This window comes from Phascolarctos cinereus, unplaced genomic scaffold (assembly GCF_003287225.1).
Source record: "Phascolarctos cinereus isolate Bilbo 61053 unplaced genomic scaffold, phaCin_HiC Scaffold_9;HRSCAF=440, whole genome shotgun sequence".
Lineage (NCBI taxonomy): Eukaryota > Metazoa > Chordata > Mammalia > Diprotodontia > Phascolarctidae > Phascolarctos > Phascolarctos cinereus.
In genome coordinates this window covers 86,535,276-86,561,530 of record NW_027556402.1, presented here as the reverse complement: position 1 = coordinate 86,561,530, position 26,255 = coordinate 86,535,276, and the positions used below count along the sequence as shown (strand labels likewise).

Sequence of the window (26,255 nt, the reverse complement as noted above, 5' to 3'; positions counted from 1 at the left end):
TGACACAATCCAAATATTTAAGTTTTTTCAGATCATCTGTAACAGGCGGTTGGATTTTCCTTATTTAAAAAGGAGAACAAAAAAAAAATGAAAACGAAAGCATCAAGAAGCATAAATTAACTAACACATAAGACTAATATTTAATTAAATATAATATTAATATGTGTTTTAATTTACAGATAAAGAATAAGACATGGTAATAAAACCTATACAGAAATCAGTATAGGTATTATATGGAATCAGATGTGTATAGGAATAATATATGTTTAAATAATCAGGAACAGGATAGTCATCTTTGAAAAGACAGCAGTTTGACAAAAAAAACTAACTTATGATGGCCCACTCTCCTATTCCCAGACTGCCTATTGATTGATAGCTGATAAAGGCCTTAAGACCAGCATTCTTTAGCTTGGTCTTATATTGTGGTTGTATAGCTGCCAATGTTGGAAGAATGGAGAGGAAGGAAATAGTGAAGTCTCTTTGTGGCTCAGGGAATTCTGGTTTTCTGGGTTAATTTTCATCTTGGATTTTATTTCCTGTCTACTCTTCTAGAAAAGCCTTTGTGCACTATGTTGGGCTGAAAACTACCTGAGGTCTAGACACAAAATACACCTAAGGGCTGGATGATAATTCTTCACGGTAAAGTCAGTTTCAGCTGCTTTCCTGACAACATTATCTGACAGCTCTCCTACTTTCTTAATTATGCCTCCTTTAGAGGCCATGAGACCAGTTGTCAGAACAGATCTGTGGCTCATGCTACATCAGGAATCCTCATGAAGTGGACCATCTGTTTCTTCTCCTCAGTTTCTCCTCCTGTAAAATAAGGGGAAGAACTAGAAGGACCTTAAGGTCCTTTCCAGCTTTAAATCTGTGATCATGTCATACAAGTATGGCATTCATTTGTCAAAGTAGAAGTATACATATATATATATATCAACTTCATACTTCTGGATCAATTAATAAGTGAATCTAACATACCAAAGACTTCATCCAGTTCATTGTGTACTTTGCGCTGGACTTCTGGGTGGGAACCTAGCAAGTAGATGACCCAGTTCATAGCTGTTGCTGTGGTGTCATGACCCTAAGAGAAAAAATTAAAATGATGGTGGAGAAACAAGGGGGAGAAGACAGAAGGCAGAAGCACAAAAACTGTCTTATGTTATTTCAGATGGAGCATGACAAGGAAAAGAATAAAATATAATTAAATGCACAAAGCAATAAGAACTCTAACACTATGACTTAGAATAGTCTTTGATAAAGAGGTAATGCTTCTCACCAAGGCCAATCCTTCCTATAAGTGCCCTTGATTCCATCCCATCCCCTGTCTTCTCTAGCAGGCCACCCCCAGGATTATCTCATCTACCTAATGGCTTCTTCTCTGATGCACACAAACTTGCCCATTCTCTACCATTCTTTATAAACCTTCACCATACTCTAGCATCCCCTCTAGCTATTATCCTTTATTTCTGAGTTGAGCTCTCAGAAAAAACAATCTCATTCACTGCCTCCATTTCCTTTCTTTTCACACACTTCTCAACACTTTGTAATCTGGCTTTTGACCACATCATTCAATTGAAAATACTTTCTCCAAAGTTACCAATGGCCTTTCCAATAGCCAGATCTGATAGCCTTTTCTCAGTATTCATTCTGCTTTACCTTTCTACCACACACCTGACACCGCTGACCCTTAAAGATATTCTTTCCTCCCTCAGATTGTGCTCTCCCCCTATCTGACAGTTCTTTCTCAATCTTTCATCGGAAGTATCATCAATACCACACTCCATCCACTACTTTCAGAACTATCAAATAAGGACAATTATACACATAGGAAGGAACTTTTAAATTCCTCAGAAAAAAAAAACACTTTATTTTATCAATCTAAGATAATGTAATACATATATGATTAAGAAAAAAAAAAGAAGACAATTCTTCCTCTCCTTTTTTGGATGAATGATAGATCCATTTCAAATTTTAAAAGCTTAACCCTCTAAAAGAGGAAGATTGGTGGGCATATGACAAAAAAAATGTTGAATCTGCTGAGTCAGCCTACGTTTATATCTTTATGTAATTGAGTTCAAGACTTTTCTGGATATTTCGCACAGCAGCTATCCTCTGACCAAAGAACTAGGAACTCAAATGAGAAGCAATCATATCTGGCTCCTTTTCTACTTCTTTAGGGAAGGCATCTTGACATTATACTCCTTAATATACTTGCCTGGATTTGGCAGGGAAATTGATCCAAGTCAGAATACAAATGGATTTGAGATATAAAGATATAGATAGGTAGACACACACACACACACACATATACATACATACATACACATATATGCATATTTGTTGTACATATACATGCATACATTTATATGCATATACATACGTGCATATATACACATATCTGTTGTTGACACACACATAGGTGTGTATATATGTATATGGGTAACTAGGTGGCACAGTGGATAGTGCACTGGGTTTGAAATCAGGAAGACTCATCTTCATGAGTTCAGATATGGCCTCAGACACTTACTAGCTGTGCGACCCTGGTCACTTAAGCCTGTTTGCCTCAGTTTCCTCATCTATAAAATGAGCTAAAGAAGGAAATGGCAAACAATTCCAGTATCTTTGCCAAGAAGACCCCAAATGGGGTCACAAAGAGTAAGACACCACTGAAGTGACAACAAAAATATATACATATATATGTGCATATATATATATATATATATATATATATATATATATATATGCACAAAAACACATATATATGTATGTATATATGTGTGAGTGTGTCTATATCACAAGGCTCACATTTATCAAAGGCTCATATCATTTTATATTTTTTAATATAAAGAAGCAAATTAGTGGGGAAATTTGTTTCAAAAAATTCAATATAGTCTCTATCCCAGTGATATAAGAAACTCCAGAAAAATGTAGTTATGGGTTTGGAATATTATTACATATACTAAGAATCTCTTCAATGGTATTTGGAAAGCCCCATGATATGACAGCTTACTTCAAACATGAAAGTATCAACTTCTTCTCGAATGTCCTGAGGACTTAGCATGTTCCCGTCTTCATCGGTTGTATTTAAAAGAAAGTCTAGAAAAGCCAGCCGTCTGATGTTTTTTGGTTTCATATCCCATTCCTTCTGTGCCTTATTTTCCTTCATTTGTCTAGCTCATTCTTCAATAACCTTTACATTGGAGGAAAAAAACTTTCATTTTTATACATTCTGCAGTTTAACAATTTTCCTTCAGAAAGAACAATGGCTTCAGAAAGCCGTGGAGCATCTGATAGCTTTTCCTTGGAGACTTGTCTAAAAAACCCAATGTTTAGATCTCATTGCATGTACCATTTTCCCCACCAAGGGGCTACAGCTCTAATGTATTGTTCAATGCAGTCCAATAAGCATTACTGAACATCAGCTATGTACCAGCACTGGGCATAAACAGACAAAAACAAAAAGATCCCTCAGTCTCTGTACTCAGCAAACTTTCAATCTTACTAAGGAGAAAGAACAAAAATTACCACAAAAATGTTAATGTGACTTCATAAAAAGTAATCATGATCCAGTCAAAAGCAAGCAAGTCTTGAAATCTAAACTCAGTCTTGATTTGACACTATAAGACAGCCCACAAGGCACTTTACTCTCTGTACCTCAGTTTCCTCATCTATAAAATAAGGATAATCTATTAAACTATATACTATATATACTCATATTGTATATCATGTATTTCACAGGATTGTTATGAGGAAAACATTTTGTAAATTTTAAAATTCTCACTCAGGTAGGCATGCACACAGTTTTGTTTGTGTGTATTTGTGTTTGTATGCACATGTGCACAATAATTCCAATGATCAAGGCTGACCCTGAAGCAGAAAGGAGAAAATCTCCCTTCTTAGTTGACAGTTCACTCCAAGCAGGTAAAATGGAGAGGAGAGGAGGAAATCTATTTGCAAATGAAGATGATATAAAAATAAAAGATATAAATAAATATTTTAAAATGACCTTAAAGTTCATTCATTCTCTTCCAAGCCCTATCCCTGACTTTCTGTATTACAATAGCATGCCTTCTCTACTGATGGTTCATCCTGGAGCTGTCCTCATCAACTGGTGCCACCTTGCCTTGGAACCTACCAACCCCGCAGTCTGCTCACCCTGCACTATTCCTTCACCAGGCCTTCTCCACTTCCTCCTGGGTCTTCCATTTTGTCCTGACCCTATTCCTGACTTTTTGGACTTCAAAAACATGGCCCTAAACCAGATCCCTTTCTATTTCCCCTCCTATTTCCCTACATTCTCTCTCTCTGTGTGTCTCTGTCTCTCTCTTTCTCTTTGTCTCTCTGTGTCTCTATCTCTCTGTTTCTGCCTCTCTCTATCTCTTTCTCTCTCTGTCTCTCTCTCTCTCTCTCTGTCTCTCTCAGTGTCTGTGTCTCTATCTCTTTCTGTGTCTCTGTCTCTCTCTCTCCCTTTCTCTTTTGCGTGTTGACTTCCCCTAATAGACACTGACCCCAGTTGAATGAAAGCTACACAAGGACAGGCACTGTTTTTCTTTCTGTTTTTATTTGTATCTCAAGGCTTAGCACAATGCCTGGTACATAATAGGCACTTAATAAAGGCTTATTCCCTCCCTCCCTTCCTTCTTTCTTTTTTTCCCTTCCTTCCCTCCTTGAAATGATCATATCCAGGAACAGTTAGTAAGATGATATTAAATAATACAAGTTCACTCTAAGCAGGTAAAATCAATAGCTCTTCAGTAGGATATCTGTTAACTGGTTAACTAGGCAGCTGATCTAGTAACAGTAAAATGGATGAATGAAACCATCAGCAAATTAAATATATGAAAAGATAGATTTATACAAAACATAAATCAAGATGGCAACTGCTTACTTTAGGTAAGAATTCCCAATAAAATTTTTAAAATATCTTTCCTGTGGTATTTAAAATGTGACTTGATATACCACCTCTTCCTTACCCCGCCCAAATCAACTAACATTCAATTTTTCAGATCCATACATTTTACATAAAGTGAAGTACATTTAACACGTGTCACTATTTCTCTTATTTTTTTTAGTTGGCTACTACTAGGTATTTCACTTTGGAACTTGAATGTTTTCTCAGATAGCTCAACATAACCAGAAAACCCAGTTTCTATTGCCTCTGAAAACTTCTGTCTATACTAACCCTTGCCAAAGATTTTAATTTGAATGTCTATTTAATTTATTCTACTTAATTTTTATCATATCCTATACAATTCAGGATGCTATCAAAATGGGATGAGGGGGAAGGGAGAAGGAACATACTTTGTCTGTGAAATCATGTAAGATCTTTAGATTCCTCTTGTGTTCCCATCCTTCTTTAAACAGAAGATAACACATGTCAAGCCAAAGCCAAGGCATCTTGATTCTACAAAATATTGTATCAGTCATCCTACAATAGAAGATTTTTTAAAAATGAATTAAGATTGAGATTAGAATGAACTCCAACAAGAATCCTTCAAAGTAGTATCCATCTTGCATTATCATCACATTCCCATATGGACATTGAATGCTTATTACTTATAGTTACTAAGTTATCACTAGGTTATAAGTATGCAGTTACTATAGTTACTAAGACAAGGATAAACATGATAGAGCTCCAGGCCCAGAAACTTAGGAGATCAGCAGGAAAGGTCTGTCTCACTTGGGTAAAAGGGGGCTCAGTCTAGGACAAAAAGTGTCCAATCAAGCCAGCAGCAAACCCCACCTCAGCAAACCAGTGGGAGATCCTGAGCCCTAGTGTGGTGGAGCTGGCAAACACCAACACCAGGACTCCCACATGCCTCAGCATAATCAGGGGAAGGAGCAGACTCCAGGTCCAAGAACTGCCATATGCTTCAGCACTGGGCAAACAGGCAACCTCAAGCAGCCAGAGCACCACGTGCTTCAATGTAGCCCTAGGGAAATGAAGAAACACCCCACTGGCCTCAGTACACACCACACACCAGCACTAGGACCCCAGCTCTGGGCCAGGTAAGCTGCCAGACACCTATGAGCTCCAGCAGTGCCTGCTATCAACTCTCCCTCCCACTCTACCTCCTCAACACAGCACCAGTAGGGTCTCTCGTGGGCCTCAGGGCAACATCAGTATAGCACCAGGTTACCAGCCAGGGCTGCAGCCCCTGTCATAAGAAGCCTGAGACAATGTCCTTTCCACCCCAAAAGCAGAGCTCAAATTTAAAAGAAAGAAAAAAAGACCAAAAGAGATGAGCAAAAAACAAAACAAAAAAAAATATGCCCATAGAAAGTTATTATGGTGACAGGGAAGATCAAGGCACAAACTCAGAAGACAACTTATGGGCAAAGCCGCAAACTAAAATGGGAAGTGGTCTCAAGCCCAGAAAGAACTCAAGGAAGAGCTCACAAAGGAGCTTAAAAGTCATAAAAGAGAGGTAGAAAAAAAATTAGGAAAAGAAATGAGAGGGATGCAAGAGAATTATGGGAAAAAAGTCAACAGCTTGGAAAAAGGAAACAACTGCTTAAAAAGCAGAATTGGCCAAATGGAAAAGGAAATACAAAAATCCACGGAAGAAAATAACTCCTTAAAAATACAATTTGCTAAATGATAAATGACGTATAAAAGCTAGTTGAGGAAAACAACTCCTTAGAAGTTAGAATTGGACGAGTAGAAGCTAATAACTCTATAAGACATCAAGAATCAATCAAACAAATTTAAAAGAATGAAAAGATAGAAGAAAACATAAAATACCTCATTGAAAAAACAACTGAGCTGGAAAAATAGATCCTGGAGAGACAATATCAGAATCATTGGACTACCTGAAAGTCATTATCAAAAGGAGGACCTGGACCGCCTCTTTCAAGAAATCATCAAGGAAAATTGCCGAAATATCCAAGAACCAGAGGGCAAAATAGGCATTCATCAATCACCTCAGAAAAGAGATCCCAAAATAAAAACTCCAAGGAACATTATAGTCACATTTCAGAACTATCAGGTCAAGGAAAAAAATATACCACAAATGGCCAGAAAGAAACAATTCAAATATCAGAGAGTCACAATCAGGATTACATAGGACTTGGCAGCTGCAACTTTAAAGGACTGGAGGTCATAGAACACGGTATCTAGAAAGCAAAGAAGCTAGGACTACAACCAAGAATCACTTACCTGGCAAAATTAAGTATAATACTTGTAAAAAATGATCTCTAATATCAAGACCCAAGAGAAGCCTAAAAAAGGTGAAAAGGGGAAAGAAAACAAAGGATTCAATGGAGTTGAACTGTTTACATCCCTACATGGGAAAATGATACTCATAATTCTTAAAAATTATACCACTATTAGTAAAGCTAGAAGGAATATACATAGAGAGAGGGTGCAAACTGAAAGAATGACAAAAAATTAAGGGACAAGAAAGAGGAGTACACTGGGTGCAGAAGGAAGGGAGAGGCAAAACTGGATAAATTATTTTACGTGAAGAGCACAAAAAACCTACTACGGTGGAAGGAAAGATGGGGTGGGGCAATGGGCATCACCTGAACCTTACTATCATCAGTATTGGCTCAAAGAGGGAATAATACACACAATCAGTTGAATATAGAAATCTATCTTTTCCAAGAGTAAAGTAGGAGGGGAGAAAATTAAGCAAATGATGGTGGTGGCGGTGGGGAGACTGACAGAAGAGAGGGCAGACCAGAGGAGTGGTAGATAGAAGCAAAACACTGTTAAGGAGGGAAAGGATGAAAGGGGGAGGGAAGATTAAGAGGAGGAAAAATAGGATGGAGAGAAATACACAGTTAGTAATCATAACTATGAGCATGAATAGGGTTCACTCTCCCATAAAATGGAAGCAGATAGAATTCACCATTTGACAAAAAACTGCGGGGAAAACTGGAAAACAGTAGGGCACAAACTAGGCAAAGACCAACATTTTACACCATAAGGTTAAAATGGGTACATGATTTACTTTTTCCTTTTTTTTTTCCTTTTCTTTTTTGGCAATTGGGGTTGAGTGACTTGCCAGGGTCACGTAGCTAGTAAGTGTCAAGTATTTGGTCTGAGGCCGAATTTGAACTCAGGTCCTCCTGACTTCAGGGCCTGTGTTCTATACACTGTACCACCTAGCTGCCCCTCTACATGATTTAAACATAAAGGATGATACCATAAGCAAATCAGAAGAGCAAGGAATAGTCTACCTGTCAGACCTATGGAGAAGGTAATCATTAGTGACCAAATAAGAGACAGAGAACATTATGAAATATAAAATAGATAACTTTGATTATATAAAATTAAAATGTTTGTACCATTTGTAAGCCTTTTCAATTAAGTGATATCTGCTTGTTCCCAAAGTATTTCTTTGAGTTTTTGACCTGCTTATCATATGCTCTGGGACAATCTGTCAATACTATTCTTCTTTTTGGGTGAGGAAGGGTTACTCATTCTAGAGCTGCCTTAGGATGAGGGGCTCTGGGTTTCTTAATATTGTACAGATTTTTATTAGAATATTTTTTCAAATCCTATCCCAATCTGCTATTGTCTGTTTATTTTATAGTTCTTGAAGTGTGCATTAAAGCTAGTTTCACTTTATGTTCACCCTATTGAGTGTTATTGTTATCATTTTTATTATTATTAATAAAATCATGACAAAAACTCATTTGATTCTTGGTCTCAGTAAAATGAGAAAACATCTGAATCTACTGATATGATAGAAATAAATAAGGCAATTTCACTTACGTGGAAATAAACATAAAACTAACTTTCACAGTAAATGTTTTTATACATTAATTACATACGATGATTTTAAGTGTGTGTATATATGTATGTATGTGTGTACGTGCCTTTCAAAGACAGCTTATTTTAGGGTTGTGGCTGATAGTATAACCAATGTATTATATAATCCTGAAATGAGGCTAAGGGTCTACAGGTTTATTCATTTTGAAACAGAGAGTTCACAAGAATCAATGGGAAAGGTAAGGTGAGTAGGATTTCATGTAAGAAGCTGGATCAAGATCTGCCATCTGCCTGAACTTCACAAGTTAATATATTTAGAGCAGAAAGGGACCTTGAATCATCTAGTCCAATCCCTTCATTTTATAGCTAAGGAAACTGAGATCTAGAGAGGCCAACAGACGTAATTTTGTGTAACCTGGTGTGAGAACCAGGATTCAAACCCAGCTACTCTGAGGTTATTTCTCTCAACAACCATCACTGCCTCACTGTTCTAGAGATGTTGGAAGATTTGAGAAGTCAAGAAAAGTTGAGGTGCTATTCCCCACCCCCCATCATAGCCACCACCACTAGAGTGGTACCAATTAATCTCTTAACCTTCAAATCTTCCCCTGGATACAATGGATCACAGACCTGGATAGGATTTGGGTTGAGTGGCTTCCGTTTTCTCTGCCCGTGTTCTACTTTGCTAAGCAGACACTCAAAAGAGACCCCAAAGGGCAAGAATAATGACCACCTAGTTGGAACTCATTCTACTCACTGTAATACTCACTTGTCTATGCTGAGGGGGCAATGGCAACGGCAAGTATAAACAAGTTACCCACTCTATAGATGTCATGGACAACGTTTACTTCTTGAAACATCACAGAATCAGGGAACCAAAGAAATTCAGACAAAGATGGAAACTGAGAGGTCATTTAATCCAACCCTTTCATTTCCCTGGTGAGGAAACTATAGGCCAGAGAGTCTAAGCAATATGCTATGTCAGCAGCTAGTTAGTATCAGATCCAGTCATTGAACCCATGGATTCCATCTGATGCCAAGCCCAATACCCTTTCCATTCTTCATGTCATCGTCTTACGTTGCAAAATGGCCTTTTCTATGAAAATTCTGGATAAGCTATTGCAGTATCTTAAGAAGACAAATGTGCTTTTGTTGTTGTTACAGCTTTTTGAGGTAAGAAGAAAAATCATCTTTAAAAAGTTAATGTTTCCATTTTGGAGATACCCATTGCATTGCCATAGTGAACTACCAACAAGGAAAATACCTCTGCCAATGAACATCAGCATATGTTCTGCAACACAGAAATTTGCCTGGGACACTAAAAGGTTAAATGATTTGCCCACATAGGCAACATATGTCAGAAGCAAGACTTGACCCAGGTCTTCCTGACTCTAAGGTCATGTAACCACCATACTGACTTCAATATGGTCCATTCAGTTTCCCAACTAGGAATTTTTTTAATGAGTCCTTTTTGTATCACAACTTCTATTGCTAGGTACTCAGTTGGCCCATTCGATATAATTGCTTATAGTTACTCAGTTATAACTAGGTTTTAGGTATATAGTTACTATAGTTACTAACTTATAGTTACTAAGGAAAGGATAGACATGGGTAGAACACCAGGCCTGGCTTCAGGAAGATGAGTCCAAATCCAGCCTCAGATACTTATGAGCTCTGTGTGACCCTGGACAAGTTACTTAACTGCTGTTTGCCTCAGTTTCCTCAACTGTAAAATGGAGATAATAGTAGCACCTACCTCCCCGGTTTGTTGTAAAGCTCAAATGAGATGAATTTGTAAAGTGCTAGCACAGTGCCTGGCACGCAATAAGTACTATATGTGTTGTTGTTGTGATCACTCTTATAACCACTGGTCTTCTAAGATCTTTAGCCCATTTCTTACCTTCAAGCTATACATGAACAGGATTCATTTAACAGAGCCAGTAATGGGAGAAAATTCTCTGAGCTCAGCTATTCTGTCAATGAGGAGAAATAATTTGTTCCATCACTTGGCAAGCCAGAAAAGCTTACAGCTTAATAGTATTTAGTACGTTCCTTCCTTCCCTTTCCTGCTCTTTAAATGAGTATGCTTTCCAAGGTTCCCTCCTAGGGACAGCTAGGTGGCTCAGTGGATAGAGTACCCGCCCTGGATTCAGGAGGACCTGAGTTCAAATCTGGCCTCAGACCCATAACACTTACTAGCTGTGTGACACCAGGCAAGTCACTTAACCCCATTGCCTAACCAAAGAAAAGAAAAAGAACCCAAAAAAAAGGTTCCCTCCTTAGACTTCTAACCTAGAAGTTCTTAATGTGGGCCTATGAATTTTTAAAAATGTCCATTTTGATAAATGTATTTCAATATATTGGCTTCCTTTGTACTCTTATGTATTCCAAATTATCCATTTAAAAACATGATTCTGAGAAGGGATCCATAGGCTTTACTGGACTGCCAAAAGAGACCATGACACAGAAATGTTGTCTCTGCTCTAATATCTCCTTTCTCCCGGCCATCCTTTGCTTTCTTACCAACCCCCCTCCCCTATTCAAAAACCTCCTGTGACTCCATCATTCTAATCAGGTCACTCTTCTGCCCAAGGACCTTCTTGGCTCCCCTCTGTCCACTAAAGAGAGAATGAATTCCTTAGCGTATAGTTAAGGCCCTCAAAAATCTGGCTGCAACCTTCCTCACCAGCCTTCCTCACTGTTCCCCTCGATTTATTCTGTGTTGCATACAGAATGGACTACTCACCACCTTCTGATCTTGTCTGGCCCTTTCTAAAACTAATCTCCTTCCTACTCCTAAGCCTAGGATGAAACTCTGAAAGCAAGCTCTATGAGAACCAATACTTCACTGATGTGTGTACCACTCTCCCCGGTAGATGCAAATCCCAACCTGGTCAGAAATTGCTATGAAGACTCCCCCACTTTTTACCAAGCTGGTGAATAAACAAGAGAAATAAAACACAAAAGCCCAAATTCAGAACTACACTGGAAGGTTTTGCAGCTTAGTAAGACTGGAAAGAGCTTACTTTCCTTGGGCACAACCTTTGAGAAGCCAGGGTCACCCCTACTCCAGAAGGAGACATTGAAGGAAGGTTGTTTTCTTTTTTTTGGGGGGGGGTGTCAAAGCCATAAATATAATACATTGTTCAGAGAAGAAATGGTAGATGCCATAAACTTGGGCAATTTCATACATTAATTCATGTCCGCTTAAAATATTAATTTAATATGCAGGTACACTAACAGCCTGTAAGAACCATAGAAAAAGAAATGTCATATATGTGATTAAATATCACTGCTGGCACTAACTTTAAAAACCTAAATGAATAATACTACTTTGAAACCTCAAAGATGTCTATTTACCTAAAAACTGAGCAGACATACTCAGAATCACCACTGTCTTAGGCACCAATATTTTTACCCAAAGCAGTTTCTAGAAAACAAAAGAAAAAGCCCGAGTTAGATTCATAAGAACATTCATCAGTTGGGTGGGAAGTGGGGGTAGTTTGATGATTTACTATTTTTAAAAACTGTATAATGTTTATTATGTTTTTCAATTGGCCACCATCTTTCATGCTCCCTTCTCTTCCCTTCCTTTATCCACTCCACCCTCTTTTCTGTCTTTTCTTCTATCCTTCCTTCCCTATCCTACCATTGTCCCAGGAGTGGATGTAAAGTGGGGAAGGATCCCCCACTGAGCTGCTACTACAGGACCCAGTTCTGTGCCGGTCTGATGCTAGGTCCAGTAATCGAGGCTTTTTCTCCCATACTATTCTCATATCTGGTTAACATAAATAATAATTAGAACTTACCGCATATTATGTCTAAGGCACAGAGAGTGATGTCACGAAAACAGTTAAAGCTGTCTTGGTCAATGTGTTTTTCAAGCTTATTGACTAAAACATTAGCTTGTTCATTCATGACATCTAAGAATTCTTCCAGAATTGTGAAATGAAAGGTTGGGGTTAGCATTTTTCTCCTGGAACGCCACTTGTCTCCAGTACTAGAAATTTGTTACAAATAAGAAACAGAAGGGAAAAAAAAAGCGATGAATCTAATTTTTTTTTAACTTTTTGATCTGAAATACAAATTTGATAATTACTCTATAATTAATATAAATTATATATAAATATTATTAATAATATAATCACAATAATCTATATATTCTTAAATTTTTTGTAAGAATTTCAATGAGTAAGTTATAACAAACCTATTTTAGAACCCTAATACATAAGATTCTGAGTATAATATGATACTCTAGAGCCTGCAGAAATGTAAGGCTTTGCTGTCTCATCAGCACTAACTTCTCTATTCCTGGAATGCCCTGCCCTTGTTAAATCCCTACCCATCCTTAAAAGCTTAACCCCAGAGGCAGCTAGATGGCACACTGGATAGAGCACCATCCCTGAAGTCAGGAAGACCTGAGTTCAAATCCGGCCTCAGACCAAACACAAGACACGTACTAGCTGTGTGACCTTGGACAAGTCACTTAACCCCAATTGCCTCACTAAAAAAAAAAAACAACCTAACCCCCAGGCTACCAAATCCATGAAGCTTTCCATGATTACCCTGCTGCTAACTACCTCCCCTCTCTGATGTCAGAGAGGACCTGATTTTGTCCCTCTCTGGCAAATAACATATTTTACCGTGTATTATATTTCTCAGTGGCTGGTCTTTGCCTCTACTAGACTCTAAACTCTATGAGGGCAGAGAAGCAATCTGTGAACTCCTCATCTACTTCAATACCAAACACAGAGGCTTGTATATAGTAGGCACTTAATAAATGTCTGTTGAATTTTAATATAGTGTTATTCCATGGAAATATTACAACTTAAATATTTTCATGTAAATCTCCATTGAAAAGACTCCTTAATTTGAGAAGGAAAAAGTATCCCAAATATCAGAAGCCCCAAACACATTTTAATGTAGATTAATAACTATAGAATAAGACTATAAAAATAGGATGCTTTTTTAACACATTGTAGCAATATCATTATATATTGAGAAGTTGAATGCAAAATTATATAATATTATCAAATACTTTCTTCTTAACAATATAAAATAGTATAAAAAACTTTTAAGGTAGATAACAGTAACTTCTGAAATCTTCAATTCTAAAAAGAAATAGGATGAGATCTTTACATTAGTATACCTTGTAAGGAGTCCGAGGCCAAGCCAGGGTTGCAGGAACTTATAAAGGCAGGATTTGTCTATTTGCTTTGAACTTGGTAAAAGTGCCTTTAGAGAGGAAAAACAAAAGTGTGTGCTTCGGGTTATGGAAACCTTTGGACAGAGTGTGGTGGAGCAGCCTTGGAATCAGGAAGCCCTTACTACAAACTCTCCCTTATAGTAGCCATGTGACCAGTCTTTTAACCTCTCATCGCTCCCAGAAAATTCTGTAAAACTATAAATGACACAGGAGCTGCTATCCTATGTCAACAGAGGGAATTTCTCCACCCAGAATTCTTTACATGAGTGAAGCTGTAGACCCAAACCAAAATTATACACTGATACACACCCTGTGTGTGTGTGTGTGTGTGTGTGTGTGTGTGTGTGTGTGTGTGTGTGTACAGACAATAGATTATTTTTAAAACTGATTTTAATCAAACCTGTGGATTCATTGGTATAGTGAACTCCAGGTGTGGAAGTCCTTCTTCCAATACAAGACCATAACTATTATGCAATTATAGTCTTAAAGAGTTGCCTAGATCACTGAGAGGATGTGACTTTCTGAGAGTCACATGACTAGTATGAGTCAGAAGCAGGATCTGAACTTAGGCCTTCTGGACTTCAAAGCTAGCTTGGAGGCTGTCCACTACACTGACTTACTACACTGGTCTCCCCCCACCCCCATCTTCTCTCTGTGTCTATCTCTGTCACTCTCTGTCTCCATCTCTGTCTGTCTGTCTCTGTCCCTCCCTTCTCTCTGTCTCTCTCTCTCTCTCCCCCTCAATCTGTCTCTTTTCCCTCTCTCTCAATCTGTCTCTCTTCCCTCTCAATCTGTCTCTCTTCCCTCTCTCTCTCTATCTGTCTCTCTTCCCCCTCTCTCTCTCTGTCTCTCTTCCCTCTCTCTATCTGTGTCTCTTCTCTCTCTCTCTCTCTCTCTCTCTCTCTCTCTCTCTCTCTCTCTCTCTCTCTCTCTCTCTCTCTCTCTCTCTCTCTCTCTCTCTGTGTCTCTTCCCTCTCTCTCTCAATCTGTCTTCATCCCTCCCTCCCTCTCTCTCTCTCTTCTCTCTCTCTCTTTGCCTCTTCCTTCCCCCCCTTTCCCCCACCCTCCTTCCCTTCTCTCCTCTCTCTACTTCTATATATATACACATATAATTACAAATATATATCATCATATATAATGTATATTATATGTACACATGTGGGAAAAAACAGGAAAGCTATTCTAAATATTAAAATGCCTACATAGGGAAATTTAGATCTAAAACAACAATTTCAAAGTCCATTCCAAAGCTCCATTCTTTTGCCATGATTAGGCATATTGATTCATTCATTCATGAAGAAATCTTCCCACCTAGGTCAAAAATTCCTCAGTGAACAGGCTTGGAGAAAGGAAAGGAGAAACCTTCCTGTTTAAGTGTTTGATTATACCCACATAAAATGTGGACCCTAAATGAGGAAAACCAAACCTTTAACCAGATTGGTGCTTTAAGGGGGCTGAAATAAAATGCAAACAAGAAAGTTTTATTTTGTTTTTTAAAGTTTCCAGAATTAAAATCAAGAGTTGGGCCTAGGGGCAGCTAGGTGGTACACTGGCCCTGGATTCAAGAGGACCTGAGTTCAAATTTGGCTTCAGACACTTACTAGCTATGTGACCTCAGTTGCCTCAAAAAAAAAGAAGAGTTGGGTCAATCATGTAGCATGAAAACAAATAAATAAATGCTCTAGCTTCAAGGCACATTGCTACCCCACAGATACTAAGGGAACAGGAAGAAGGGCTCCTGTGTGTTGGACAGCTCCTCATTATTGGGGGGTGATGGGAGAAAAAAATAAAAACAATAACAATTTATATTCATATATAAATAGTACTGTAAGATTTACAAAGCATTTTCCTTCTGACAGAAGTAGTACAATGGTTGAGAGAAAACTGGAAGTATAGAGTTTAAGTGAAAGTAGGGAGAAAGTCAGAGAACCTCTAGCTGACCTTAGTAAATTCAAATTATTAGGCTGTGATGAGTGATAGATAGTTTCAGTTCTGAGAGAACTGGCAGATGAGACTGATGAGCCACTGTCAGGGATCTCATGGATCCTGGAGGACAGGAGGGGTACTGGGGGACCAGAGAGGTCAAATAATCTCCAGATTTCCAAAAACAGAGAAGAGGACAGAGTCTGTAAAACTCTAGTCAAGGGAGCACCAATTCCTAGGAAATTTTTAGAAAATATTATTAGAGGGATGAATAATGAACAACCAGAAAAGAATCCAGGAAAGCTTCTGCAAGAAAAGGTCATGCTGTTCCCCAAAGCATAAAATTGCAAATAACTAAATGAAAGATTGCTTCAAGTCACTAATAATAAGAGAAATGCAGATCAAAACTACTCCAAAATTTCAACTCATACCCAGCAAATTGGCAAAGATGACAAAAGATGGGAATAGGCAATGTCATAGGGCATATAACAAGACAGGTAGATTTTAGGCACTCTTGAAGTGTAAAACGTACTTGTTGCCTTAAGGCTAAGAGACCAACCATTGGGCCATTTATAATTGTCTTGGAGGAGCTGTGAATTGATCCAACCACTCTGAAAATCAGTTTGGAAGGAGTGGTCAGATAGGTAGGAGGAGAACCGGAAGAGAGAGGTGACCTGAAAACCTAGAAAGAAGAGAGTATCAAGGAGAAGAAGGTGATTAACCATGTCAAAGCCTACGGAGAAGTAAAAAAGCATGAGGACTGAGAAAAGGACATTAAATTGGGCAACTGAGAGAGAACTGGTAACTCTGAGGACAGCAATTTTGGTCGAATGAGTTGGACACCAGACTATAGAGAGTGGGGAAGAGAGCAAGAGGAAAGGCTGTGGGGGGCACTTGTAGACTGTGTTTCTCAAGGAGTTTAACCACAAAAGAGAAGACGGACATGGAACTCAAGCTAGCAGGGATGGATGGATGGATGGATGGACAGATGGATGGATGGATGGATCAAGCAAGGGTTTTATGAGGAAGACATGGGTATGTTTGTAGGTAGGAAGAAAGCAGCCCAATAGGGAGAAACTGATAATAAGTGAGAGCATAGATGATAGAGGGGGCAATCTGCTGAAGACGAGAGGATAGAATGGGGTTATTTGTGGGTGGAGCTTGCCTTCGCAAGGAGAAAGGCCACTTCATTATGTGAGAGAGGCATAAAGGAAAAGGTAATGGAAGAAGGCATCTGGGCTATGTGTGATAAGGAGTTGAGGAAAAGATGCAGCTGTTGGCAAATGGCCTCCATTTTTTCAGTAAAATATGAGGTACGTTTCTCAGGTGAGTTAGTGGGGGTTGGGGAGTCATAGGAGGCTTGAGAGGGATAAAAAAAAAGGTTTAGAAGAGCTGCTATGATGAGGAGGATAGCAAAAGGATTACCTGGCAACAGTGAGTGCTCACCTGAAGTCATGTAACATAAATTCATAGTGGACCCAGTCAGAACGGTCTTGTGGGATGTCCAGCTTCATACAGAAGCATGTTTTTTGAGCAAAGGCAGCAGATGGAACTCATCCAAGTTCAGTGACACGATAAGGGGGCAAAGGGACACAAGAAGAAAGTGGGGATGTTTGTCCTGAGGAAGAGAAGAGGAGACCGAAGGGTGGGGGCGGGACATGAAAATTGTCTACGCATAATATGGAAGAGGGAATAGAATTACTCTGTTTGCCTCTCAAAGGCAGAGAGTGGCAAAGAGGTAGCTTTAGGCCTGATATTAGGAAAATCTTTGTAAAACTTAGGTCAGCCCAGAAGTAGAGGTTCCTCCTCAATATAGGTCTTCAAGCCTTATAAGACTAGATGATTACTTCTTGAATATTCTGGAGAAGGGATTCCGGTTTGGGTATTGGTTAGACTTCACGGCTGGGGAACCTGCAGCCTTGAGGACATACGTGGCCCTTTAGGTCCTCAAGTGCTGTCCTTTGACTGAATCCAAACTTCACAGAATAAATCAATCCCCTTAATAAAAGGATTTGTTCTGTGACACTTGGACTCAGTCAAAAGGCCCCACCCAGGGACCTAGAAGGCCACATGTGGCCTCGAGGCTGCAGGTTCCCCAGCCATGGACTAGATCAAAGATCTTAAACTTTTTGTTTCATTCTTGTTGTTATCCAATTATTTTAGTCATATCTGACTCTCATGACCCAAATATGGGTTTTCTTGGCAAAGATACTGGAGTGGTTTGTCATTTCCTTCTCCAGCTCCTTGTACAGAAGAGGAAATGAGGCAAACAGGGTTAAGTGACTTGCCTAGGGTTACACAGCTAGTCAGTGTCTGAGGCCAGATCTGAACTCAGATCTTCTTTACTCCATAAAAGAACCCTTTGGCAGTTTCAGAATGATATATAACACGTAGGTTTACAAAGGACACAATTACATTGAAATAGTTATTTTTTTAAAAGCACCTTTACCCCCCTTGCTAGTCCTCACATACAACACTCCATTTCCTGACTCCATCCGTCCTCACTGGCTATCTCCCAGGTCTGGAATCTTCTTCCTTCTCTTCTCTGCCTCTTGGCTTCTTCAGATCCCAGCTAAAACCACACCTTCTTCAAGAAGCCTTTCCTGGTCCCTCTTAATGCTAGTACCATCTCCCTGAGATAATCTCCATTGTATCCTGGATATGCCGTGTTGGTGCTGTTGGTGTATTATTTCCCCTGTAAGACTGTGAACTCCTTGAGGGCACAGTAGGCTTTTTGCTTGTTTGTGTTTTTGCTTTTCTGTGTATCGTCAGTACTTAGGATCATGCCAGGCACATAGTAGGTGCTTGACACATGCCAATTGTTTGACTTGATAAGTTCTCAGGCTCCAGTCCCTTACACCTTTGAGATTCTATGCCACTCTTACAGCCTGTATTACCAGAGATGAGATTTGAACACTGGTGTTCCCAACTCCAAATACTGTACTCCGTCTTCTGCTTTACTCCATAAAGAATGTGGGATACTGCTTCATTATAGAAGATAATTGCCTCCATAGGAGGCAATATTTTCAAATATGGCTGTTCTGGTTTAAGGGAGTTAAGAAACAGTACTCCACTAATCTTTCAGTTGGCTGCTAATAGGTATAATTAACTTAATTTGTAGTTGAAGAAAAGTGAGCTTCTGAGAAATAAAGCTACAGTTACACAGAGACTTGAACTATTTGGTCACAAACCTCTATTTCCTCATTCTCATTCTGTAGTATTCTTTACTATATCGCTTTTTCTTCCTGTAAAAAATACTTCATATTGTCTTCCCCATCAGACTGTGAGCTCTTTAAAATCAGGCAGCAAGGTGATACAGAGGATAGAGCATGGGACCTGGAATCAGGAAGGACCAAGTTCAAATCCAGCTAAGCTGTGTGACCTTGGTCAAATCCCTTAACCTCAGTTTCTTCAACTGTAAAATGGGAATAATAATTAGTACCTACCTCCCAGGGTTGTTATGGGGATAAAATGAAGTAATATTTGTAAAGTTCTTAGCACAGTACCTGACTCACAGTAAGTGCTTAATTAATGATTATTTACTTACTAATTATAGTAAAGAATTATTTTGATATGATTCTCATGAAATGATATGTATAATATTAATAATTAGTTATACATTTCTATGTAATTGTATTAAAATAATTAGCATAATATTAATAAATAACATTTCTAATTTGTATTTACAACAAGTTCTTTCTCTATCTTTAAAAAGGCAAAAGTTTTAAGAAGCAGATGAAGATTATTACAGATAGAACTGAAATAGGGAGGAAGGAATATAGAGCCAATTCTGAGGGAGAGAGGAGAGGCAAGACAAAGACTTCACTGTTTATACGCTTTCTGAACAGGCATGGTGGTATAGCCATGTAATACCAGCTATCTCTTGACCTCGGGATTCCTGAGCTGAAGTGAACTATGCCAGTTGGGTGGCTGAATTAAGTAAAACACCAGTGTGGTAAGCCCCAATGGCTGAGGAGCTACCAGGTTGCTTAAGGAGGGCTGAAGCAGGCCTGGTTGGAAAAGGTACACAACAAAGCTTTCATGCTGATCAGGGTGAGATTAGGGCCACAGATGGCTGCTGTACTTCTGGTCTGGGCAGGATAAAGAGACCCAGTCTTAAAACACAAATAACACAATTTTAAAGGTTTTCTGTTTAAATTATTGACCATGGTCTCCTTTGATTTGTATGCCAATAAAACAAAGGCATAGTAGGAAAGAAAACTGATCATAGCACAGGCTATAAATAAAGAAATCTCATTCTGGAATATTTCAATTAAATTTTTTCTAATCATAAGCATTATGACTGATGTTCACATGCACACACACACATGTATAGGGCAGGACAGTATGACAGAAGAAAAAGTACTAAATCTTGAGTTAAAAAATGTGTCAAAATTCTTCCTATAATATAGGCAGCTAGATGGTGCAGTGAATACAGCTCTGTATCAGGAGTCAGAAAGAACCTGAGTTCAAACCCAACTGTAGACACTTACTTGCTGTGTGACCTTGGGCAAGTCAATTAACATCTCTGAGCCTTGGTTTCCCCATCTGTAAAATGAGGGAAGTAATAGCACCTACCTCCACTTGTGAGACAAAATAAGATAAAGTTTTTGAAACTTCACAGTGCCATATTGATGGGTACTATCATTATTTCTAATAATACTTTCTAGCTGGTAGTAGATAATACTTCCTAGTATTATTTACTATCTATCTAGCTGTAGATTTGCTGCCCAATATCCCCATATCAACATTGCAATGTATTGAGAGGTACCTTTTAAAACCTAAAATACTCCTACTATTTCCCTAAGTAATGACTCAAGTAGCAGGGAGCATTTCTGATAGGTATTCCGCTAGGATTCAACAGTTCTTCAAATTGTATGTTTCTATATGAAATACAAACTCACCTCCACATTATCAGCGTGATACAATACCACCATTGGCACTGGTACTATCCACAATTTTAGCAGTGGTTCCTGTTTGTATTCTTCAACATAGCAATTGATCTGTTCAAAAAATTCTGGGAAATAAATATTTTCAGTTAAAATTCAGTCAAAATGAGCATTTGGGTAATTAAATGTTTGTAAAAATCATGCATTTTTTAAAATACCTCTAGCTTTCTGAAACATTCAGACTTCTTAGGATTCAATTTTTAAAACAGGAATGGGAAGAATGACTTCCTGTATGATAACTAAAAATAGAAACCAAATTTTCTGTAAGAGCCTCTGTGCTAAAAGATATTTGATTTTTTTTAATCTAAAATTTTTTAACGTTTGTGTTATATTTTCAGTACCTTCATATGGTACAAAGTGAGAATCTGTTTTACTTTTTTCCACATTGCTAGCCATCTTTCTCCAAACACTCCTTAATTAAAACTTTCCTCATTTTACTAGCTACAAGCTCATCAAAAACTAAGTTCTTGTATGTGTTCAGTCATTTCTACAGTTTCTATTCTATTCCACTATTCTGGTTTTTCCTGTTTTGTTTTGTTTAGGGAATATCTTAGGAAGCATATTTCTTCCCCTTAAAGAGAAGAGATGGAAAAAAGAGGGGATAAAGACAGACAATGAAAATTAAACTTTTTCTGAGATGAGCCAGGATGTATGTGAGAAAGAAAAGGAAGAGGAGGTAAGATCAGAGCAGAGAAGACATAATCAAAATTTGCAGTGAATCCAATTAATAAAGTTTCCAATTAATTTCAATCAAATAATTAATCCAATTAATGCAATTTCAGTTAATGAAGTTATATAGAGGAGTGGAACAGAGGAAGTCCATGATTTAAGACTTATTCCCCTCAATAAAAATAGGGCAGATGAAAATAAAATGGAGATCCTATGAGGAGGGTAGAAAAATTTTCAAATAGTTACTTCTGTTGGTGAGGGATGATATAGTTGAAAGGGCACTTTTTTGTTTCTGTTCAATCGTATCTGACTGTATGCGACTCCGTGGACATTATCCATAGAATTGTCTTAGCAAAGATACTGGAGTGGTTTTCCATTCCCTTCTCCAGTGTGTCCCCATTTTACAGATGAGGAACTGAGACAAACAGTGGTTAAGTGACTTGCCCAGGATCATATAGCTAGTAAGTGTCTGAGATCAGATTTGAATTCACTTCTTCCTGCCTTGTGGCCTATAGTCTATCCACTGCACCTATTAGCTGCCCAGAAAGGGCACTTGCTCTGGAGTCAAGGGACAAGTGTTCATATTTTGCTTCTGATCTGTGTTACCCTGGACAAATCATTTATCCTTCCTGGGCTTCAGTTTCCTCATCTATAAAATAAGGGTTAGACTAGAAAGGCTGTGAAGTCCCATCCATCTCTGCAACTATGCTCCTATGAATAGAGTCAAAGAGTGTTGGGCACAGAGCAGAGATAATGTAATCTAAATCTGTAGTGAATTCAATTAACAACTTCATGTAGCCTAGGAGTTGAGAAAACCAGTGGTGGTGGTGATGATGTTTGTATGTTTACTTCCCTCATCAGGCTGAAAGATCCTTGAAGGTAGGAAGTAGGTCTGACATTAATTATATATCCCCTATAGTGCCTAAGCTTAGAGCTTTGGCTAGGCACTATTCCTAAGATAGCCCCCCAAAAAGTAATAATTGTAGAGTACCTAGTTTAAACAAAAAAACCTCATCAGTGACAAAAAGACCCTAGAACTTTGAGTGCATACTGAGTATTCATAAATAAATAATTGTTGATTGATAGCAAAGTCGCTCTTAGGAAGCCAGCATGTTCCCATCACACACACAATTGTTCAGAACTGCTTTGGATACTTTATCAGCTCATTCCTTATTTTAAAACTTTATCATTCACTAGAGGCTAAATTTCTGATACCAACAATTATCCTACAGACTAAGATGCCTTCTTAGCTCAAAACTTATGATGAGGGAGGAGGAGAGGGGTGTGGAAACTGTATTTCTACACGCCTATTTTATTACATACTGCCACAAAATCTGGAAAAGAATCACAGATTTAGAACTGGAAGGGACTTGGCAGACATCTAGTCCAATCTTCTCATTTTACAGATGAGGAAACTGAGATTGACTGACTTGTCCACACAGTGAACTCAGGTCACATAGTACTAAGTGTCAAAAGTAGTATTTTCATCCAGGTCTTCATTCCAGAGCCAGGATGCTTTCTGGATGTGTTATTGTATTAACTTCCTTTTCTCTTTCCAAAAATGTTTTCTGTAAATCTCAACATATTATATACATCATGGAAAGTATCAATCATACTAACTTTAAGACAGTCTTGAGTTGATAAAAATTCACTTTATACACTTTTGACTAAAGATTAATGAGAAGATGAAGTTGACAGTATTTTCATACAGAGAAACAAGCTAGAAGTGGCCAGCTAGCATTTCCAGCCTGAAGTTGAATTCAAGATAAACATTTTCTATATTAAACTATTAACAGTGAAGTTTGGAGAGCTTTAAAGGAGCCTGAAAGCTAGAAAGTAATCAAGGCATTCTTGCCCTGATCTTATCACTACAGTTTCCACTTGCAATCCAACTATTGGAGTCTATAACTTCAAGGATCTTAAATTTTTCTACTCATAGAAATGAAAAACAAAACTGGTCCCACCTACCTTATGCAAGCATTTTAAGGATACCAACAACAAAAACTTCTAAAGATTTATGCAAACTAGATTTACAAGAGCTTTATAACTTAATAGCACAAGACCACATTTGATACATTACTTCTATTAAAATAGGACTGAGATGTTCCAGCTCTTAGAAACAGAAACAAGGACATCTGCTATTAACAAACAACTTTGTTGCAAATTTCCCCCAGAATTCAACTGGAAGCCTCAGTCAGCTAACCTCAGAGTTGACTAGGTCTCTGAAGGAAAGGAATATTGTTGGGTAACCCCCTGGATAGGAGTTTAAGTGTCAATGAAAGGGGAACCAACACAGAAAAGTAGGGAGCATGGCTTAAAATGTTACATCTTAGGTCCTAAACCATCCTACATAACTTTATATTTTAAGTTCAAAGTTATACTGGAGCCCTTGTTATATGGGGATGCGGAAGAAGTCAGAGTATTTGTCTTGTTTTGTGTGACAGATCTTTTCTCGGTTTTAATCAATTATTGTGACAAAGAAGGAAAGACTGAGTAATGAAAATGAAACTTTTTCTGAGATGAGCAGGGGAGTATGTGGGAAATGAGAGGAAGAGGAAGTAAGGGCAGGTCAGAGAACGTATAGTCTAAATTTGTAGTGAATCCAATTAATGAAGTTTCCCAACTATAACTCAGGAGCTGAGAAAATCAGTGATGAGGATGGTTGTTATTTCCCTCACTAGACTGAATAACTCCTTGAAGGAAGGACGTTAGTCAGAAGGGATCTCAGACAGCAACAACTCACAATTTAAAGGCTTTATGGTTCACAGTGTATTCAGAGCAACTGAGGGAGTTGGTGCAAGTATTATTTTTCCTATTTTACAGATGAAGAAAGTGAATTTTGGAAAGGTCAAGTGCCTTGCCCACTGCCACATATGTGAATGTCACTCCTGGGATTTGAGCTTTCCTCTAGTTCCAGGGTTCCTGACAGTCCAAACCCCTCATTTTGTAGATGAGAGGGCTGAGGCACTGAAAGAAACCTCAAGAACTGTCAGATCCAGGACCAGAACTGGCTTCTGACTCTAATTGCATCTCACATCGGGAAGCATCAAGAACAGGAGGAACTCAGCGCAAGGGGTCAGAGAGCCAAATCATCAGTGCGGGGCACTCCAAATCTCAGAAGCTGAGCAGGGAGTTGCTGCAAAGTTTGGAGGTTGCTGCTGGCATATCAGAAGAGTTAGAGACCGCAAGGATTGGCAGGCAGCCAGGATATAATTTAGCTTATCTAAAGAAGAGATAGAAAGGATGAAAATAGAAGGAGGGAAAGAGGAGAGAGACAGGGAAAGCGTGAGAAAAACAAAAGAAAGAAGAGAATTTGAAAAATCGAGAGAAGGAAAGGGGAGAGAGAAAAGGGAGAAGAAAAAAAGAGGGAAAGAGGGGATTCGGAAAGGGGGAAAGGAGAATGAGCGAAACTAAAAGTTCAGAGCCGGTTGAGGATGGAGATTTCCCGTTGAGGATGGAGATTTCCCGTCCGCACTCTCTCTGAATTGTTCACCCTAGACCGGAAAGGTGAGTAAATCGAGTCAGATTGCCTGGAGACGGAAAGGAAAGAGGCGATAGTCGTCCAGCTGCGCCAGACCGGCTCATTTATTTACCTTGGCTATCAGATTTCATATACAGACAGTGTCCCACCAGAGGGTACGCGATGCCAGTGGTGGGGATCTCTTTCATCTGATTCCATTTCCGGACATCAGCGACCAGCATCTGCACCAGAGTCAGCGCGAGGATGTTGACCAGCAGGGTAACCGCGCCCGTGGCACCCCAGTAGAGCAGCTTCTGCCCAACGGGCACTAACCACATGTCTCCTCCCATCGTGGTCGCCAGATATTCTCAGGCCGACTAACGCTGCCAGGGGCAAGAGAGTTCTCCGTGGACAGCCAGGGCTCGCTTATAGGTCAGCCAGCCCCGTCCTGGTCTGGCAAGCCGGCCAGCTGTGCTTTCCAGGGAGCCCAAGCAGGCGGCCCGGGTGCTCGGGGCAGAGGCTTCCCGAGGGCTTAATTAGCTAGACTATCTGCGCAAGGCGGGGCACTGCAGGTGGGTCCAGCGAGGAAGGAGGAGTCACGGGAACTTCAGGCCGCGTTAAGTGGGGTTTCTGTTTGCTCCCCAGGCTCTGGTTACGATCCTGCGAGGGAGGGAGGGAAGAACAAAAGAGGTCTAATATGCAATCGTTTTCGAAAGCTGAACTCTGTGCCCCAAACCCTCAGCACCACTGCGGTGCAGCTGCAGTGGAAGTCGAGGTCCGCAAGATCCGACTTTCGTTTTGGAAGGGTGGAAGACCAAGGCTAGCCTGGCTCTGAGCGGCCAGTAATGCAACAGCTGGGGCTCAGAAGCCAGCTTGCCGTCTGCGGAGTTTGCGGACCCTGTCACTCTTAAGTGGAAAAGCTATTTACTTTTGCGGGGACTCAGCCCCCGGGGCGGGGAGAGAAAGAGCGAATTTTGTGGCATTTTGCGTCATCAACAAACACATGTTTCAAAGGTTTTTGAAACCCTCTGGCTCAGCGAAACCAGACACTGCCGCCATTCAAGTGCAGGACTCCTTGATTATTGCAACAGTCAGCTGGTGCGTCGGACTCCCTCAAGGCTCTTCCCATTCCAGACAATTCTCCATTTGGGCACCAAAGTGATTTTCCTAAAGTGCAGATCTTATCATTTCACCCACTTACTCGGTAAATTCTGGTGGCTTCCTATTGCTTACAGGAGCAAATGCAAAATGCTCTGCTTTGCATCCAAACCCTTTAATACCTTAGCCCCTTTCCCATCTTTCTAGTGTTCTTACACCTTACTCTCTGAC

At 39.3% G+C, this 26,255-nt stretch overlaps 2 pseudogenes across 1 annotated transcript; one reads left to right on the top strand and one right to left on the bottom strand.

Annotated features, from left to right (window-relative positions):
- LOC144455441 (serine/threonine-protein kinase PAK 5-like) overlaps positions 1–26,255 on the top strand; it is a 209,307-nt pseudogene that overhangs the window by 154,714 nt on the left and 28,338 nt on the right.
- Positions 28–25,835, bottom strand: LOC110216049 (cytochrome P450 4V2-like; annotated as a pseudogene). Its single transcript, XR_013484039.1, has 9 exons — positions 25,060–25,835; positions 20,753–20,865; positions 13,869–13,954; positions 12,529–12,719; positions 12,080–12,149; positions 5,302–5,428; positions 3,011–3,190; positions 979–1,081; positions 28–59 (listed from the first exon to the last, which is right to left on the bottom strand). The product of XR_013484039.1 is annotated as a cytochrome P450 4V2-like (transcript).